The sequence below is a fragment of the Canis lupus genome, chromosome 18, assembly GCF_048164855.1.
Source record: "Canis lupus baileyi chromosome 18, mCanLup2.hap1, whole genome shotgun sequence".
Taxonomy (NCBI): domain Eukaryota; kingdom Metazoa; phylum Chordata; class Mammalia; order Carnivora; family Canidae; genus Canis; species Canis lupus.
In genome coordinates, this window is record NC_132855.1 from 57,713,824 (window position 1) to 57,732,440 (window position 18,617).

Genomic DNA, 18,617 nt, shown 5'->3' on the forward strand with positions numbered 1-18,617 from the left:
ACTCACTGCCTGCCAGTGTATTGTGTGCATCTCATCAAACTCTGAAGCTCCCGTGCCTTTTAGGGACCAGGCCTTCACAGAGCCATTGGCCTTCTGCCTGGGGTTTGAGTGTGCAGTGCCCCTTCCTGCCTCTGCAGAGTGATGTCAGATAGGGCGGGCATCCCTAAAATAAGTTCGTAAGCTGATCTAGGAATCTGAGGTGAGAAAAATGTCTTTTTTTCCCTCTAAATCAAATCTAGTGCTTGAGTGGCTCAACAGTTTAGTGTCTGCCTTTGGCTCAGGGCATGATCCCAGGTCCTGGGATCGAGTCCCGCATGGGGCTCCCTGCATGGAGCCTGCTTCTCTCTCTGCCTGTGTCTCTGCCTCTCTCTGTGTGTGTCTCATGAATAAATAAATAAAACATCTTATAAATAAATACATAAAATCTAGCTCTGAGCTCCCACTTAACCACTCTCAGCAAAAACCTTAACTGAAAAAAAAAAGCCTTAACTGCGGTAACTTTGCGGTTTCCCGGAGGGAGGGTAGGGATGAGGCTTCCCTTCCTTTGGGTTGTGTCAGCGTGCCCCTGCAGGGGGAGCACATCAGGAGAATGGGGGTGAAGGCAGGATCATCATCTGTGTGCGTGCTCACCTTCAGGCCCCTGTGCCCAGTCTCCGCAGGCACACCCCGCAGTAACCCCCACCCAAGGTCCTGCCGGCTGGGGCCACAGTGAGCCGTGCGGGTCCGAGCTGCACGGAATCCACAACCTGCCCCCTCCCAGCACTGGAGGTAACACTGCAGGTGGGACGGTTCTCCCCGCTTGGCTTCAGATCCACAGTCTGTTTTCCTGCCCACCACGGGCAGGGCCTGGACCTTTCAAGTCAGTAGCCTGCTTAAGAGAGTGTCCCGAATGCTCTCTCCCATCCACTCCCTTTCTTCTTCTTCTTTTTTTAAAGATTTTATTTTATTCACAAGAGAGAGACACAGAGGGAAAAGCGGGCTCCCACAATGAGTCCAGTGCAGGACTCAATCTCAGGACCCCGGGATCTCACCCTGAGCCAAAGGCAGATGCTCAACCACTGAGCCACCCAGGAGCCCCTCTTCTCTTCTGCCCTGAAACAGGATGTTTATTAACCACACACCTGGGGGGTAAAGGGAGCCTGGGCTTCAGGAGCCAGTCCCCAGATAATCTTACCGTTAAGGTGGCCGAGGGAGGGGATGCTCCTTTTATTCGAATTTGGGGTGGAAATGGCATCAGTCTCTCAGTAACACACCTGTTGAGGATTCCTAAGAGCTGGATCAAACTTCAGAGAGCGTTTTGTCCTCACCATTTCACTTTTCTGAAGGGTCAAGCAAGAAGCTCCAACGGGAGAGTGGGGACACTTGGTGACTGAGGCGGGACCAGGATCCAGAGCTCTTCACCGCCAATCCCAGGGACGCTGCATCTGGGAAGCCCCCATGTGCCCCACACTGCGAAGCCACCAAGTAGAGTGATGGGGCCCACCTGCAAAGACGTGATGTGTGCACATGGAAAGAACAGGGCAACACACCTGACTTCATGCTCTCCTCCTCCAGGAATATAGCAGGATCATGTTTCCTGCCTCCTTTGTGTTTGGGTGGAACGATGTGATTAGGCGGCCAGTGAGTTGTGGGTAGAAGTGTGACATTTCCCAAAACATCCCATTACTGCGTGCAGCCCTCCAGAGCTCCCACCCGCCACAACATCCAGTAACATTCCAGCCTCAGACAGTGGCCCTTCAGGGTACTTGGGTCCCAGGAGAAGGACACCAGCTGACGTGCCATGTGGACGTGTGATGTGAGAATGACACGAATTTTTGTTGTAAGCCATTGAAATTCAGGGCTTGTTTGTTCCTGTAGCCAAACCTTGCCTGCCTAATAGGCACTACAAAGAGGCTGACCAAGAGGGGAGCAGAAGGAGCAAAGGCCTTTTTTTTTTTCAGTTTACTTTTTATTTTTTTTTAAGAGTTTATTTACTTGAGCAAGAGAGAGAGAATGAGTGATGGGGAGGTTTCAGAGGGAGAGAGAGAGAGAGAGGAGACTCCCTGCTGAGCAGGGAGCTGGATGCAGGGACTGGCTCCCAGGACCCTGAGATCATGACCTGAGCCTAAGGCTCAACCAGGTGCCCCAGGGACTTTGATGCTAATAATTTCATCCTATTTATTTACTTACTTACTTATTAAATTATTAAATTTACTACTGTCTTTTATCTTAATAGGCACCACTGGTGATAGTGGTAATAGGCCAGTAATAGAACCCATTTCTCAGTAAGAGGAATATCAAAGAATTTTCACCCATCTTTAATCTGTCACACTTCTTAATTCACAATCGCCAAGAGGGCAAGGTCTAGGACATATGTTCTAGTTACTCTATTTCTGTCCTTCTACTATGTGGGCCAGTTGCTTCCTGTAAGTGTATTGCAACGTGAAAATCTCTCAGCCTCTTTCTCCGCAGAAAAGTAGGCTTATTATAACAAGCAAAAGAGAACCCCTGTGAGGTCACCCTGATACCAAGATGTGATGGAAACCAAGGCTGTCTGGCTCTGGCGGACTGCTCTCCTGGCTCTCCTGGGAAGGCCCTTCACTGTGAAAGAGGGAGAAACAGCCTAGTCTCTCAGCTGTTCATTTCTAGAAATATGACTCAGCCAATGGGGTGGAGTTCCTGCTGAATAGTTACTACACTGAACACCATGTACACATGGCCACTGTGAAGAAGGCAGTTACTTATGAGCCAAGTGCACAGACCTAAGTTACAATTCGAAAATACTGCGATGGAAGCCCTGGGTACATCCTTATTTGTCCAATAGCAGAGAGATTTGACTCTTACCAGTGTTAAAGACAGCATAAAAGACAGTAGTAAAATTGCTTATCAAGATACCATGGACTACATAAAAACTGCCAAAAGTGAGAATTCAGCTGCCAATTTGGTAGGGTACCATCCAGGCAAGAAGTCACGATGAGTGACGTCACCAGGAAAGCTGATCCAAGAGAAAGTCCCAAAAGGCTGGCAGATTGTCTTATCACAGGTTGATACCTGGGCTGCCATTGGATTATCTTTATATCAGGAGAGCCTCCAGCAAGCTTCTTTGAACGTAGATAACTCCCCACCTTTCAAGGCTGGCAGGTAGGTACAGAGGGAACAGGTTTTCTGAGAGGTCAAAGAGAGGATAAGCTACCCTGGGAAAGCATCTGGTTCAGCTCTTAAAAAAACATATTCATGGAAAAGACAGGCTTTGCCATCCTTTAATTCTTCTGCCACATCTCATAACTGCTAATGGCCCCTCTGTGCCAGGTTGGCAGGTAAGACTCTGGATTTGAGTTCTACAGATGCTGTGTGGTGTTTTAAAATATGTCCACAAATTCCCTGGTACTCTTCCCTCCAAGAGGTGGACTTGGGAGTCTTCCAGTGGTGGGGTAAGAATTTCTGAAAATCTGTTCTTTTGTAAAGCATAAGACTACTTGTAAAAATGGTCAAAATCAACTTTTCCAAATGCTGGAAATTAACCAAAGGCTTCCCACAACCCAAGAAGCACTTATTCTAGAAAAACTGCTAAGTCTCCATAAGAATAGCAAATGTTGCATTTTTTTACTTGTACTATCCCCTCATGCTGGCTCAGCAGTCATGAAAACCAGCAGCTTCAGAATCATGGCAGCTGTGAGAATCAACCATCGAAGGGGTGGATTGGGTTTGGAATCCATCAAACAGCCCCTTCACATAGAGTTGTCACTACTTTACATGCCTTACAGCTCCATGGAAAGCCCTATGCATAGGACATTGTCATTATTTGACCCATTTCAGAGCTCACTGCGGGTGGGGAGGGGTGAGGGAACCTAATCCCTGGGGCATTTGTCAAAAACAGTACATAGCAATTGTTTAGCATTGTGACTGCCTGAGGTTGGATACCAGTTAGGGCCAACAAGAGCCTGGCCAAAAATTTAAGAGGAAGATCTCAGAAATCAGGTGTTCAGAGGGGGCTCTGCAAAGCTCCAACATTATCACAGGATCTGGAAGGCCACACACCTGTGCAGGGCTGTGAGCACCCTCAGGAAAGGCGTAAGAGGGACCTAATGTTGCAACTTCTCACCACTGGCTGGTTTTGAGAACCTAAACAAGCAGGAACTTGTATACATCAGCAGCATTGGAAGTGTGCCCCAGCTCATCTGCACACACACACACACACACACACACACACACACACACCGTCTCTTGGGAAAGGCTGGAAACTAATTGGTTCAAGGCTTTTATGGAAATTTCTCTTCAGTCATTATCTAACCATTAAGTTAACTGAATACAGACTCTAGTGGTCAACATGACAGGGAACACATATCAACACAATTTGTCCAAGAAAATTACTAAACAAACAATAACAAAATAGCAACATTGGGGCACCTGGGTGGCTCAGTCAGTTGAGTGTCTAACTCTTGATTTCGGCTCAGGTCATGATCTCAGGGTAATGAGGGCCCGAGTAGGGTTCTGCACCGGGCACAGAGCCTGCTTAAGAGTCTCTCTCTCCCTCTCTCTCCCCCAACCCCTGGGCTCACATGTGTTCTCTCTTTCTCTCTCTAAAACAAACAAAACAAAAACAGCAACAATAATCCTGGTGGAGAAAGGTATCTGATTTACAGAACTGCCACATTATATGATTTCAAATGGCCAGTTTTCAATAAGTGTGGAATTCCTCTTTGGGGTGATGAGAATGTTCTGGGATCAGATAGTGGTGATGGTCATACAACCTTGTGAATATACTAAAATCCATTGTGTTATACGGTTTAAAGTGTGATTATCATGTTTGGTATGTAACATATCTCAACATTTTTTAATGTCTAATTTTCAACAAAAAAAATTATGAGACACACAAAGAAACAGGAAAAGATGGCCCATACCCAGCAAAGGAAACAGTCAATACAAATTGTCCCTGAGGAAGCCTCCATGTTGGGCCAACTGTTATACAGACTTTCAACCAGCTATTATAAATATGTTTAAAGAACTAAAGGAAGCCCTATCTAAAGAATTAAATGGAAGCATAAGAATACTGTTTCACCAAATAGAGAAATACCAAATAGAGATTACTTGTTTTAAAGAGGTGGAGCTTAATTTTCCATCTCTTGAGTTGGGCTGCAGTTAGCAACTGAATTCAACCAAGTAGCCTATGGCAGAAGTGATGGTGGTCACCCTATTAGGTACGAAACATTGATGCTACTCCTTGCTCTCTTGGATTACGTGCTCTGGGGGAAGCCAGCTGCTTTGTCATGAGGATGCTTGAGCAGCCCTATGGAGAGAGCCATATGGCAAGGAACTGAGACGTGTCACCAACAACCATGTGGTTGGGTCACCTGGGAAGCCAGTCCTCCAGCTCGAGCCAAGCCTTCAGATGACGGTAGCTCCACCACTGACATCTCGGTCATAGCCTCATGAGAGCCCCGGAGCTGAATCATCCAGGTAATTTGCCCTTGGATTTCTGAGCCTTAGAAACTGTGTGTCTCCCACCATCTGTGTCTGTTGCTTAAGCAGTTAAGTTTGGGGATAATTTGTTATGTGGCAATAGTAACTAATAAATGCTGGGAAGCAGAATCCTTTAAAATAATCAAAGGAAAGAATTCAGATCAATACAAAAATGTTACCAGGAGCTAATTTTGCTTCAATGCGAGGAGGAACTTTATACAATGAGAGCAGCCTAGAGTAGAATAAGTCACATTTTAAAGTGGTCCGCTGCTGTCATTTAAATTTTTCAACCGGAGATCAATTGGCCATTTATCCTAGATGATGAGTGCGGTTTCCTTCTCTAGTGGGTACAAGATAATTTCAGATGACCTCTGTTCTCAAATTTACTTATATTTGACACCCACTACTACCATGACCATCTGTTTTCCAAAAAGAAGTTGAAATAGTCTAGAATTATGACACATCCATAAACAAGCTAAGATAAAAATAACAGAGGCCAGAAACCACACAGAAGAATTAGGAGAGTTGCTGGAATGAAAATTAAGCTTCGTGGCAGTTTAAGAAAAAAAAAAAAAAGTCCCATTCCCCATCACTGGAGATGTTGACGTCTTGTGAGACCTACCCCTCTTGTGAGATCTGGCCGCATCTTCCTTTTTTTTTTTTCTAGCCTGCTAGCTAATTCTAGGTTGGAGAATCACTGGCGTGGATTATCCCTCCCAACCCTGTCATGTTCTCTATGTTCTCTATGTCATGTTCTCTAGCTCTTGTCAGAGGCTAAATGTTTCCTGATTTAACTGAAGAACATTCCCTTCTACAGATGGGGAGGGGAAAGTCCCAGAAGATGAGTATGAGAAAGCCTATCTCCCTCCTTAATGGAGAGAAGTAGATCTCGCTGCTGCTTGCAGGAACTGTCTTGCAGTCTCCTAAAGCAAGGCTATTTTATCTCACCTGACATTAGGAGGCAGCTCCCCTGGTTTGCCCCAGTGGAAGATGGAGGAGATGGTTGTGGCACATCCTTACTGAGACAAGTTTCTGGGAGACCCAAGACGAGCCAGCTCACCAATTGTAAGGCATCCTGCATGTTGACCAGGGATCTACCTCCACAACCTGATGTGGCTGGAAGCATCCAAGTTCCTAGCAGCTTCCTTTTATTCCCAAGCCTCTCTCCTCCTCATTATCTCAATGCTTCTGGAAAAGACACTAAGATGTCGTGTCTCTAAATCCAGTGTGGGTCTGGAAAAAGTTCCTGTTTGTATCCGTGGGACACCTTAGTGGTAAAAGGTGTTGGAAGAAATCTGACTTGGAGTTGTGCTGCCTTCTGGTGAAAAGTCAGGTGATCAGTGATATCCAAGGTCCCTAACCACTACGAGGCTCTCAGATTTCAGTGCCTCGAGCTTTGAGTAGTGAAGTCACCCGTGTGGAACCGGCAAGTACGCATCCAAGGAACATCATGGAAGGAGGACAGGCACTTATTAATCAAAATCAAGTCTGAGACAAAGTAGAGAAATGGCACCTGATGTTCTTTTCACCAAAGTCCCTGCTTAATGCCAAACATATTCTGCAGGCTGGATGTCGGGCAGCTGAAGGGTGATCAGTCTTACGCTGGAATTAAAGCCTGCTGCGATGTTAATGAAGAACCGCCAGTGGGTTTGCTGGAAGGTAATTTAGATCTACATAATTATGACTTAATCCCTCACCCTGTGACATCAAAAAGGTCCCTACCCAAGTGGAGGCTGCGTGATTTCATGCCACAAGGAGTACAGCTGAATGACTCCTGTTCCCTTTTGTGTGTAACGCTCCCATCAGTCATGATAGCTTTATTAAATGGTGTGACCTGACCCAATTCTTACACACAGGGTGCTATCTCCTAATCAAAACCTCCAAATGTGGCTGAGCAGGCTGCGACAAGAAATCGAGATGTGCATCTTAAATAGCAGATTAACTGCTCTGGAAGGGAGAGCAGGGGTAGGGATGGCTTAAGGCACCCTCACTTCTTTCGGTGGCAGCAATTGGAGGCACAGCCTCGAGCAGTTGGAGGTGAAGGAGTCCACAGAGGTGTCTTCAGAACTCCAGCACCTGTTCCGGGGGCAACTGTCCTGGCACGGAATTGCCACAGGGACATCCCCTCATCCCACACAGCAGGTTCCCGGGGTCAAGGAGAGCCTACTGAAGCATTTATGCTTTTCGTCCCCCATCTTCCCAGATGAGGGATGGGTGTACAAGTTAGAGTTGCTGTAGGCGGGGTCAACGTTCCTTTCAAAAAGCAGCCTGGTGACAACTCAATGCCCAAACCAGATGCAAAGCTGGTGCTTGGGTCATAAAACACAGAAAAGCTCGAAGGATTTGCTTAGGCCAGAGGTGGTAAAGGAGGGGTAGTGGCTTTATCATGGTTAGGGTGGGGAGAAGGAGACTGGGTCTGGGATGTTTCCAGAAGGAGGTGACATTCATGCTTGGCTATAAGGATGGTGCTATGGGTTGAACTGTGTTCCCTCAGAATTCAGTTGTTGAAGTCCTAGCCCTCCTACCACAGAATGTGACCTTATTTGGAAAGAGGGTCATTGTAGATGTGATTAGATCAGATAAAGTCAGATGGGAGTAGGGTGAGCCCTAATCAGTGTGGATGATGTCCTTATAAAAAAGGGAAATTTAGACACACACACACACACACACACACACTCGTAGATTCCATATGAAGACTGGAATTATGCTGCCACAAGCCAAGGAACTACTAGTAGCTATCAGAGAGGCCTGAAGCAGATCCTTCCCTAGAGCCTTTAGGGGGAGCGCGGTCCTGCCGACACCTTGGTTTCTCACTGGCCTCCAGGACTGTAAGGCGATACACTGATGTTCAAAGCCCTCAGTGTGTGGCGCTTTGTTGTGGCAGCCCTAGCAAACTAAGAGGGATCTGTAGGACTATATTTTTAGGCAAGGGAAGAGAGAGGGTTGGGCGAATGGAAGGGCGCCAGCTTCTTAAGAACTGGGCTCACATCTCAGGAGCATTCAGTGGTTCAGTTTTGATGGAACCAAGAGTCTGAAGAGGAGACATGGGAAGGTATTTAGGGGACAGACAATACAGAGCTCTGAATGGCGGGAATTTTTTTTTTTTTTTTAATCTGGGGGAGGTTGCTTCTTGGTTGTTTTGTGATCACCTACATCCACTCTAACTGGAAGTGTTTTGAGGTATCTGACTTCGGTGTGTAGGACAGGGGAACCTGGTTATATTCTGGGAAGTGACTCGGTCAGAGTGTCTATGGGAAGCTGTGCTTGGATCCATCGAGCTGCTGCAGGCAGCTGAGGAAGAAGCCAGGAAGTTGGCAACAGAACAAGGAGGGGATGAAGACAAGAGATAAAACTGTAGGCCGACCTGACAAATGTTGGTGAGTGAAGTTGAAGGCGGAGAGAGGAAGTGAGCTACACACGCATGTTGTCACTGTCTTGAGCCTGGTGGCTGAGAAGACCGTGGTGCCACTGACAGGTGTGGTAAGGAGGGGAGGCCCAGGTGGAGGGAGTTGAGGAGTTCCTTTGTACACATCGACTCCAAGGGTCATCCGTGGGGTGCCTAAGTAGAGAAGTCCAGCAGGCAGTTGAACTTAGAAGAGAATGAACTTGAGAGAAAATATGAAATCATTCACCTTGACGTGGGAACTGAAAATTTGAAGCCAACTGTAAAAGCAGTTCTGGTGTCCAGGAAATGAAATGGGGAAAGGAAAAAGCCAGTGTGGCAATACAGTTAAGTTGTTCTAGGGCACCTGGGTGGTTCAGTTGGGTAAGCATCTGCCTTCAGCTCCATGATCCCAGGGTCCTGGGATTGAGTCGGCAGGGAGTCCACTTCTCCCTCTCCTTCTCTCCCTCCTCCCACTTGTTCTCTTTCTCTCACTCCCTCAAATAAAGAAATAAAAATAAAATAAAATAAAATAAAAGATGGTTCTAATCTATTCGAATGTGGTTGTTTGGTTTTTTTTTGGGGGGGGGGGTGTTGTTGTTGTTTTAAGTACTATTAACCAAGAAAAGATACGGTTAGTGGCAAAACAGCTTGAACAATGCTTTTAGCCAAGTCATGTCTCCGGGTGGGTGGATGAGGTAATGAAATAAATATACTGTCAGGGAAAGTCTCTCCCACCTGGAAAAACAAAAGCACAAAGGCAAGCCCGAGGCCCTGCAGCCCCAGAAGAGTGGTCTCCCTGCTTCGCAGGAAATGGAAGTGGAGACACCGAGGGAGCAAGAAAGCAAAGCGCTCAGCTTTCTTTGGAGAGTTAATTAGCTGGTGAGCACTGAGCTCTCTGACGGAGGAAGCTCTGGTCATCAAAGTGTTCTTAATTGATGCATCGGGAGAGACAGACAAAAGCAGCAGCATCTGGAAAGAAGACCTTGGATGCTTTTTGCAACAGAATGAGAGAAAGTACTTCCTTTTCAAGCTGTGGTGAAGTTCAGCAGTGAAGAGCTAGTACAGTACTGACCATGCTTAACTCTTTCTACGCTTGAGAAGTTATTAAGCCAGGTACAAGTGGGGCCCGCCCCCTCACTGCCGAGATGTCTGTGACTAGCCTAGGGGCCCAGCTGGAGGGGGCTCTTTGGCAGGCCCAAACCTGTTCTCCAGCGCAGGGAGCAGGGGCAGGGCCCATGGAGCCTGAGCTGCAGCTCTCCGCGCTCTTAAAGGACTTGGACGGGGCGGGGAGTGCGCTGGAGCTGCCCCCGATGCTCTGCTTTCCCCTCTGTGTTCTTGGCGTGTCTGAGCTGTGCCCGGGGCTTCTCAAATAAAGTCATGTGTGGCAAAAAATAAATAAACAAAAATAAATAAATCAATAAATCAATAAATAAATACATTTCTTAGGCCTCACCACAATATCCCCTACAATCTCATCACCAAGACTTATTCAGCCAAGTAAAAGTGATGAAGACCTCACACGGTGGCTTGTCGCCAAAACTACTTACTACCTCATCACCATCCAGTAAACACAGAATGTGAGCCCCAATTACATAACTGCTAACAGCTACATGAAAAAAAAAAAAAAAAGTAAAGGGATTCCCAGCTGGCTCAGTGGTTTGGCACCTGCCTTCAGCCCAAGGTGTTATCCTGGGGTCCCAGGATCGAGTCCCATATTAAGCTCCCTGCATGGGGCCTGCTTCTCCCTCTGCCTGTGTCTCTGCCTCTCTCTCTCATGAATAAATAAATAAAATCTTTTTAAAAAAAAGGTAAAAAGAAACAGGTGAAGTTCATTGTAATCAAATCTATTTTGATAAAATATTTAACCCGTGATGTCCAAAATATTACCTTGTCAGCATACAATTAGTATCTAATTTTTTGAGGCATTTTAGGGATTTTGTGGTATGAAGGATTCAAAATCCAACGTCTGTTTATGCTCTCAGTACATCTCAGTTTACACCAGGCGCGTTTCAAGGGTTCTGCAGCCACATGTGGCCACAGGGTCGCACTGTGACCTGAACCTGGGGGACTTCGCCCTTGCTAAGCTAGTCATCCACATCAGCTGAGGGGTTCCAACATCATTTTCAAAAGAGATGATTTTTCCTTACTTGGAAATTTGAGGCCCATGAATTTGCTAGAAATATCTTCAAAATTATATGGCACTTTCTGTTGTTTAAAGGTTGGCCACAGGACTCAGTTTCCAAATATTATTTTGTACTAAGGCCCAAGTAGAATCTCAAGGAAACGTTTAGGAAAGGGACATGGTGGGGATGGATGAGAACTACCTCCACGAAGGGCTGCCTCTATGCAGCATACTGCGTAAGGGGCTACATCTACATTAGTCTGTGAAATTCTCACATGGAACCCAGGCAGTGTGTTCATTACTCCTAGCCTTCAGTGAGAAAACTGGAGATAAAAGAAGCTCTGTACCCTCTCACATATGTGCTGCCAGTAACAGCTAGTTACGTGCGACCAGTAAGAAGCCTTCATTTTCAGTATTAATGTCCCTTTAGTTCTGAGCAACACAAGAACAGAGGCCAACCCTATAAATAGTGGTACTTAGTGGATTTCCTTGGCTTTAGCAGTGAACGTGTTGCCCAGATGCAGCCCGTGTGATGTGCCAAGACTCTCCCATCCTGATCAAGGCATGTGGGTCATTGAACCCACCCTACCAACCTCCCCTCATCCTGTCCCTCTGAGCACAGCAGTGAAGCTGGGCAGGGAATATTATCCATAGAAGGAGGTTAAGCCAGCTACCTGCTACCCTGGAAAGCCTTGGCCATCTCTCCTACTGAACTCTTGTCCCCACGGGCTGAACAACGAGGCCTTTCTTGACATCTTGGAGCTGACTCGGCCTCACTGCTCAGCCTTAGAAGGTCCCAGGAAATAGCCAACTTAGGGACAAGGGGAGCTGCAGGTAATGGTAATCAGAATAGTATGTCGTTTAAAGTAGTTGAAGAGAGCTCCTCATTTGAGAGAAAAGGCAGAGATGCACAGAAAGGGTTAATGGGCAGAGCAAGAAAGATCACAGAAAGGCTGAAGTGGAAGATGCCCTGGAAGCATCTTTCCTCTGTAATCAGTCCCATAGCTTGATCTGCAAACTGGATGTGGGGCTGGAGAGGCTGACCAGCCTTCTTTTGCCCGGTCCCTCCCGTCTGCGTCTGCTTACACCCCGTTCCACCTGCCCTTTCTGCATCAGCCGGTCACACAGGGGAGCCGCTTTGTACTTTGTGCTTACTTTCCTCAGCCTTGGCTCTCCCCACTAACTGAGAGCAGGGACTTCACTCAGGTCTTTCTGGCGCTTGGTTTATCACAGCGCTTCGCTCCCAGAGGCACTCCATAAGCATTTGTTGAACTGAATGTAAGGATAAAGATCCGGGGTGCCCTGTAAGCATGCAGTTATAAGGTAGAAAGGGTTAAGAGTGTAAAGAACAGGGAGGGTGTGGAGAAATTCATTTGCATTTAAGAGAGAGGTGGGAGGTGGCTGCTGAGGCGATGAAGTGGGAGAAGAGGTGCAGGCGGGGGTGCAAGTCTGCAGACCCTTGAGAAGCCCAGGAGAAATCAGAGACCTGCATTATCTCATTATCACATTAAAGAGCTCTGACAGGGAAGACTGCCCTTTGTTGACAGATACCTGTTTGATCTTATAAGGGAATGAGGGGAAAGAAGTTTCCTATGGTTTCTGTGAAATTGCTCTGCATTTCACAGAGAAGACTCTATAAATTACAAAAGCAATTAATATGAGGTGATTAACTGCTCCAGATTCTACCCAAAAAAGGCAAACTAACTCAAATAACCAGTTAACCATTGGAAACATCCAAGAATGGTTCCCAAGGCAAGTGATGAAAGACCCAAGATGGCCCCTGAGCTAGGCAGAAGGCAGCTATTTTTCAGAAACCAGGCTCCCTCTGACCCCATCCCACTGACTACAAAGGCTGACGATTTTATGCTGACCCAGTTCCAAGAGGCTTATGTGGGAGTGTCCCCAAACCATGCAAGAAGAGACCATCTCTGCCTCTGAAACTGTGGGGTTTTTTCCTAAGTGGGAACACACTCCCAGCAACTCCTTCAGTGGAGACATACCATTGGCCAGATGAGCTTCCTGCGAACACACTATGCCAATCGCAAGGAATGGGGCACTCTGCTTGATTGAAAGCAATCAATCAACAAGGCCTTCTCCGGATGGGGCCAGGCCTCAGGAAGAGCACCAGTCTGCTTGTAGGTAGACTTCCTGAGGAGGTCCAAGGGCTGTGAGGATGGAGGAATGGAGTGGAGGTTGGGGGGTAGTAGATGTTAGGTCTAAAGATGTTAGTGATGTGCTCCAGCTTGAGTATTTTCATGACCCAGTGTTTTAACTCTACTTGTTAAACTAGTGAAGCCTCAGCTTTTTTCTTCTAAGAGATTTCTTTCGTACTGGGCTATATTTCAGGTTTCTGTGGGATGCGCAGAATGCAGTAGAAAGAGCAAATAGGGGCAGCCCCAGTGGCGCAGCGGTTTGGCGCCGCCTGCAGCCTGGGGCATGATCCTGGAGACCCGGGATCGAGTCCCACATCCGGCTCCCTGCGTGGAGCCTGCTTCTCCCTCTGCCTGTGTCTCTGCCTCTCTCTCTTTCTGTGTGTCTATGAATAAATAAATAAAATCTTTAAAAAAAAAAAGAAAGAAAGAAAATGCAAATAGGCTCTGGGATCAGCTTGATGTAGGAAAGTCGTGAGGGTTCAGAGCCAACGGCCAAAAAGGAATTCTTGAGACGTCTTTAGTCAAAAAGGTGGTGTTTTAGAAGCACGGGGCAGGACCTGTGGGCAGAAAGAGCTTCACTGGGGTCTTGAGGAGTGGCCCATTATATACTTTCAAGTTGGGAGGGGGCTAGGAATAGTGTAAATCTCCCAGGTATTCTGGAAACAAGGTTTCCAGGGGACTAGCTATTGTTAGAAAAAGGTCATTTATTAGTGTTAAGTAAAAACTCAGTCATGAGACCCTTCAGATGTATATTGTGGGACATATGCTTGGGGGATGATTGCCAACCTGTATCTAGGAGGGGGTGGGATGGGTAGAGATAAAGGAAGTTTCCAAAGGAATCTTTATATGTTGAAGTAGATTCACAGGATCCTGCAGATTGGGCTAAAATTGCCTTTGGCCCTTAGCGAAGTATTAACACCAAGGCAGGGGAGTTCCAAGAGGGATGTCACTCTGCCTGTTGTAAGGGCTTATGAATGGGCTGCAAGTTGTAAGGAAATTTAATTATTCTTTTGCCTGTTTCCCACATCAAGAAGACCTGGGTTTATATTTTTTGCTGGGCTACTTACCTATTGGCTCATGTACTCTTAGGCAAGTCAAGTCACCTAACCCCCTAACTCTTGTCTTCTGGTTTGCAAAATGGGATAATAGTTCCTACTGTTGTGAATATTAAGAAAGTATTAAAAAAAAAAAAAACCCTAGAATAGTGCCTGCCATTTACCAGGTACCTTTCTCATGAAATCTCTACATCTGTATTAGAAATGATAGCAATGCTGGGTAGGCCAGCTGCTTACTCAGTTGCTGGGGAGTTGACATCCTAGATTTGTTTTCAGGGGAAACCTATGAAATGCTTTACAATTCCACAGAGTCTTCTGAGAAAATAAGTACAATAAGGTATTTTTTCATAAATATTGAGGATGGGAGGCACCGAGAGCCAGTCTAGCAAATTAAAGGATCCAAACAAAAGAGAAAACATTGGCATGCCCCTTCTCTCCTCACTAGGACTCGATATTGCACTTGCACCCTAGTCCATGATGGGGAGAAAGGATGGGTTCCTAATGGGCTCTGTTAGCCACAGCCTCCTGCCTTCCCTTACCACTTGGTCCTTGTTCCATCATTAGCATCTCTCACATTGTATTACAAAAGCCACCCATCTTTATGAATCATCTGTACTTAGTTCAGCTTCTCCAACTAGACCCTGGGTTATCACAGGCGCCTTTCCTTATTTATTTTGTCTCCCTAAGGGAAATTCCGGGAATCTAGAAGCTTCTGTTTAGTATGTAAATTGTAAAGAGAGACTGCCATTTTCTAACTAAAATGTGACCCCTTTTAGTGCTGTGATGAGGTCATTGGGATGTTCATTTTCATCTTTAAGGGATGGCTATGAAGTTAACAGAACTGCCCTCGGAGGAACCATTAGGAAGGCTAAGAAGGGCTGAGGCTCTGACCCACATTTCAGTTTATAAGGGCTGCCATCTTCCTGCTGTGTCATTCCTTTCTTATCTCAACCTCTCTTGGCAGCTCTTTTTAATTGCTGCTCCTTGAGATGGAATTCTTGTTCCTCTGTAAGAATAGCTCAAAATTTAAGAAACCAGCTTTTTTTTTTTTTTTTTTTTTTTTTTTTTTTTTTTTTTAATGTGCTGCTCTTCTCCAGAGGCTATGTGTTTATCAGATTTGCTTTCCAGTCTTGAGGTTTGGCAATCTTGTTTTGGATTTCCACATATTCCTCATGCTGTAATGTTTCCTCACCTTTTATGATTCCATTTTTGAATGATTGGGCTCAGAATCATAGTCTCAACAGTCCACAGCTCAGATTCTATAGTTTACCATATAAGTAAAAGGCTGGTGCTCTTTAGCTCTCAATACACAAATGGACCTGCTTCATGGTGATATGCATTCAGGTTCCACATTAATTATTTCTAACCAGGAATCAAGTGGGTGGGTACTCCTGGTGATGCTGGTAGTAGACTAACATTTGTTTGGGGTGGGAGAGGGTGGTAAAACATAATCAGTGCTGTGAATCTAAGTACTGCCCCCCAAGTGAGTTCCAAATACCAACTAGTATCTCAATGATGAAAATTTGCTAAAGTCTTAAAACCAAAAACTGTACTGTCATTTGGAGTTACGTTGACTTGTCTTTGGTCTTGCGTGACACCCCCAACTTTCCCTTTCAAAACACCTGATCTTCCTCTAAATAATGGACATCTGATATTCAGATGCTGGCCTCTGCTATTTCTTCTTACATTTCCTTGTCTGTTTTCCTACCACTGAATTTGTTCATGCCTTCAAGATCCTCACATGCACCCCAGTGCATTCTTTTTTCCCCCAATCTTCCCCCCTTCTGTTCATCTATTTCTGTCTATCCGGTTTAAATGGCAGCCTCTTCAGTGGGTAGTGTTGTAAAACAATATAGATCTTTTTCCTCCTTACTCAGAAAAACTAATGTCTTTTGTGGTCAGAAAGAAAATTAGTAGCAGCTGAAAGTAGAATTTTAATGACACTAAGACCTAATTGTTATTCAGCTTCGACTTTAAATCCTGCCTCCTCTTCCACAAATTCCTATTAATTCATCAGCTAAATAATGTGGCTGCCACTAAAGATTCTGACATCTAATTCTCTGCCTGTGCAGGTTTATTGCCAGGGTGAAAAATACTTTGTCTTTTTACTTTCATTTTTAAAAACAAGCATAATGAAAATATAAAATATTGTTTAGGATTTATCTAAGAAGACTTGCAGTTTCTTTGAGAAATGGTTGAATGGGGAGATGTGAATCAAATTCGGAACCTCTCTGTCCCGGCCTCCTAGTCCGGGAATAAGTATGAGCCAATTGGACATGGAGAAGATCTCTCTATATTTTTAACTGTGATCCATATTCATTTACTTCTTTTAAATGTTAAGGGTAATTTTTGAGATGGCAGAGGATTAGGAATTAGCCATGTAACCTTATGAATTATGATGACTGTCATCATCAGAAGAGGTTGGGTTTACACAATATCCCACCACAAGTAGAGCACTAGATTATTTCCTTCTGCAATATAAGCCTGCTATTCTGAAACTTGCTGCCAGGAGGTGGTTGGGGATATTTATAAGCACAGAAGCATTTTCTTATGGATTGAATCAGCAATGGGGGTAGCCAGGAGGTTTCCCAGGATTCACCCCTAGGGTACAACATTCTGGGTGTAGTTTACAGAATGATTCAATTCATGTCCAGCTACATGACAGATGTCCCTTCCAGACACAGATTAGCGAGGCAGGTCTGGGTGTGGATTGAGTTTGCCCTTTAGTTAGGTTCAAATGCATAGAAGAGAAATGAGCCGAGGCGGGAGGTAATTCCTTTAAGATGTGACTAAAGGATCAAGATGAAAAGAAATAGGATACTTGGGTACTTCCAGATTCAAGCCAGCTCTCTCATTAACTTTTGATAGAAATTACTGTTTACTGTAATCCAGCCCTGGGTTTACCTCTTATGCCCAAATAGTAAATGCATCTTCATGGCTGAGTGGTACATAAACAACGTTTATCTGACTGGGTTTGAGGAGACTGGAGGAACCCTTTTGGCTGCTCTAATTTGCTAGTAGTATAAAATCCGTCCTCTTCACCATCTTTCCTTCTTCCCGGCCGCCGCAGCCACGAAGGTCGAGCTGTGCAGTTTCAGTGGGTGCAAGATTTACCCCGGACACGGCAGGCCCTACGCCAGGACGGACAGGAAGGTTTTCCAGTTTCTTTCTTTTTTTTTTTTTCCAGTTTCTTAACACAAAATGCGAGTCGGCCTTCCTTTCCAAGAGGAACCCTCGGCAGATAAACTGGACTGTCCTCTACAGAGAAAGCACAGAAAGGGACAGTCGGAAGAAATTCAAAAGAAAAGAACCCGCCGTGCAAAGTCCAGAGGGCCATCCCTGGGCCATCTCGTGCCGATATAATGGCCAAGAGGAATCAGAAACCTGAAGTTAGGAAGGCGCAATGAGAACAGGCCATCAGGGCTGCCAAGGAAGCAAAAAAGGCTAAGCAAGCGTCTAAAAAGACAGCAATGGCTGCTGCCTAAGCAAAAGATTGTGAACCCTGTGAAGGTTTCCACAACCTGAGTTGGTGGAAAACGCTAAGTTAGTGGATCAGATTTTTAAATAAACATCTGATTCTAACTAAAATAAATAAAATAAAATAATAAAATAAAATAAAATAAAATAAAATAAAATAAAATAAAATAAAATAAAAATCCTACTAGTCTGCTTATAATAGCTATCTTTAGTACTCGGCAGGGGTGTTAGTTTTTAAAATTGTTTTCCCTTTGAAATCTTGGCTTTATTTATTTATTTATGATTTATTTATTTATTCATGAGAGACACACGGGGGCTGGGGGGTGGCGGGACACAGGCAGAGAGAGAAGCAGGCTCCATGCAGGGAACCTGATGTGGGACGTGATCCTGGGACTCCAGGATCACGCCCTGGTCCAAAAGTAGGTGCTAAACCGCTGAGCCACCCAGGGATCCCTGAAATCTTGGCTTTAAAAACAAAAAAGAAAGCTTCAGAATCTCCCTTCCCTTCTTTCCTAATTCCTTGGCATCCAAAAAAAAAAAGGAAAAATTCCTCAAAAAAACCCACCCCTCCCTCAACCTGCAACTTCTAAACAGGATGTAAATACCATGGTGAATATCTCACTAGACTAAGTAGCTTCACTAGTTACTTAAGAAAGGCTATCTTTGGAGTGCCTGGGTGGCACAGTTGTTTGAGTGACCGACTATTGGTTTCATCTCAGGTCATGATCTTAGGATCTTGAGATCAAGCCCCGGTCAGGCTCTGCACCTAGTGCAGGCTCAGGCTCTGCTTAAGACTTTCCTCCTTCTGCCCCCTTCCCTCTGTGTACATACATGGTCTCAAAAAAAAAAAAAAGGCTGTCTTCTGTCTTCATATTCACTTATCATTCATATCAGTGAGGGACTCAGCAGGAAATATTAGGTCCACTTGGTTAGGGTTCTGAAGAGAATTAATAAAGAGACTTTTTACAGAGGTGTGAGTGGAGTTA

At 45.3% G+C, this 18,617-nt stretch overlaps 1 pseudogene; it reads left to right on the forward strand.

The window, feature by feature from the left end:
• The first annotated feature begins 2,875 nt into the window (after nt 1–2,875).
• Nucleotides 2,876–17,697, forward strand: LOC140609381 (large ribosomal subunit protein eL24-like; annotated as a pseudogene).
• The last annotated feature ends 920 nt before the right edge of the window (nt 17,698–18,617 follow it).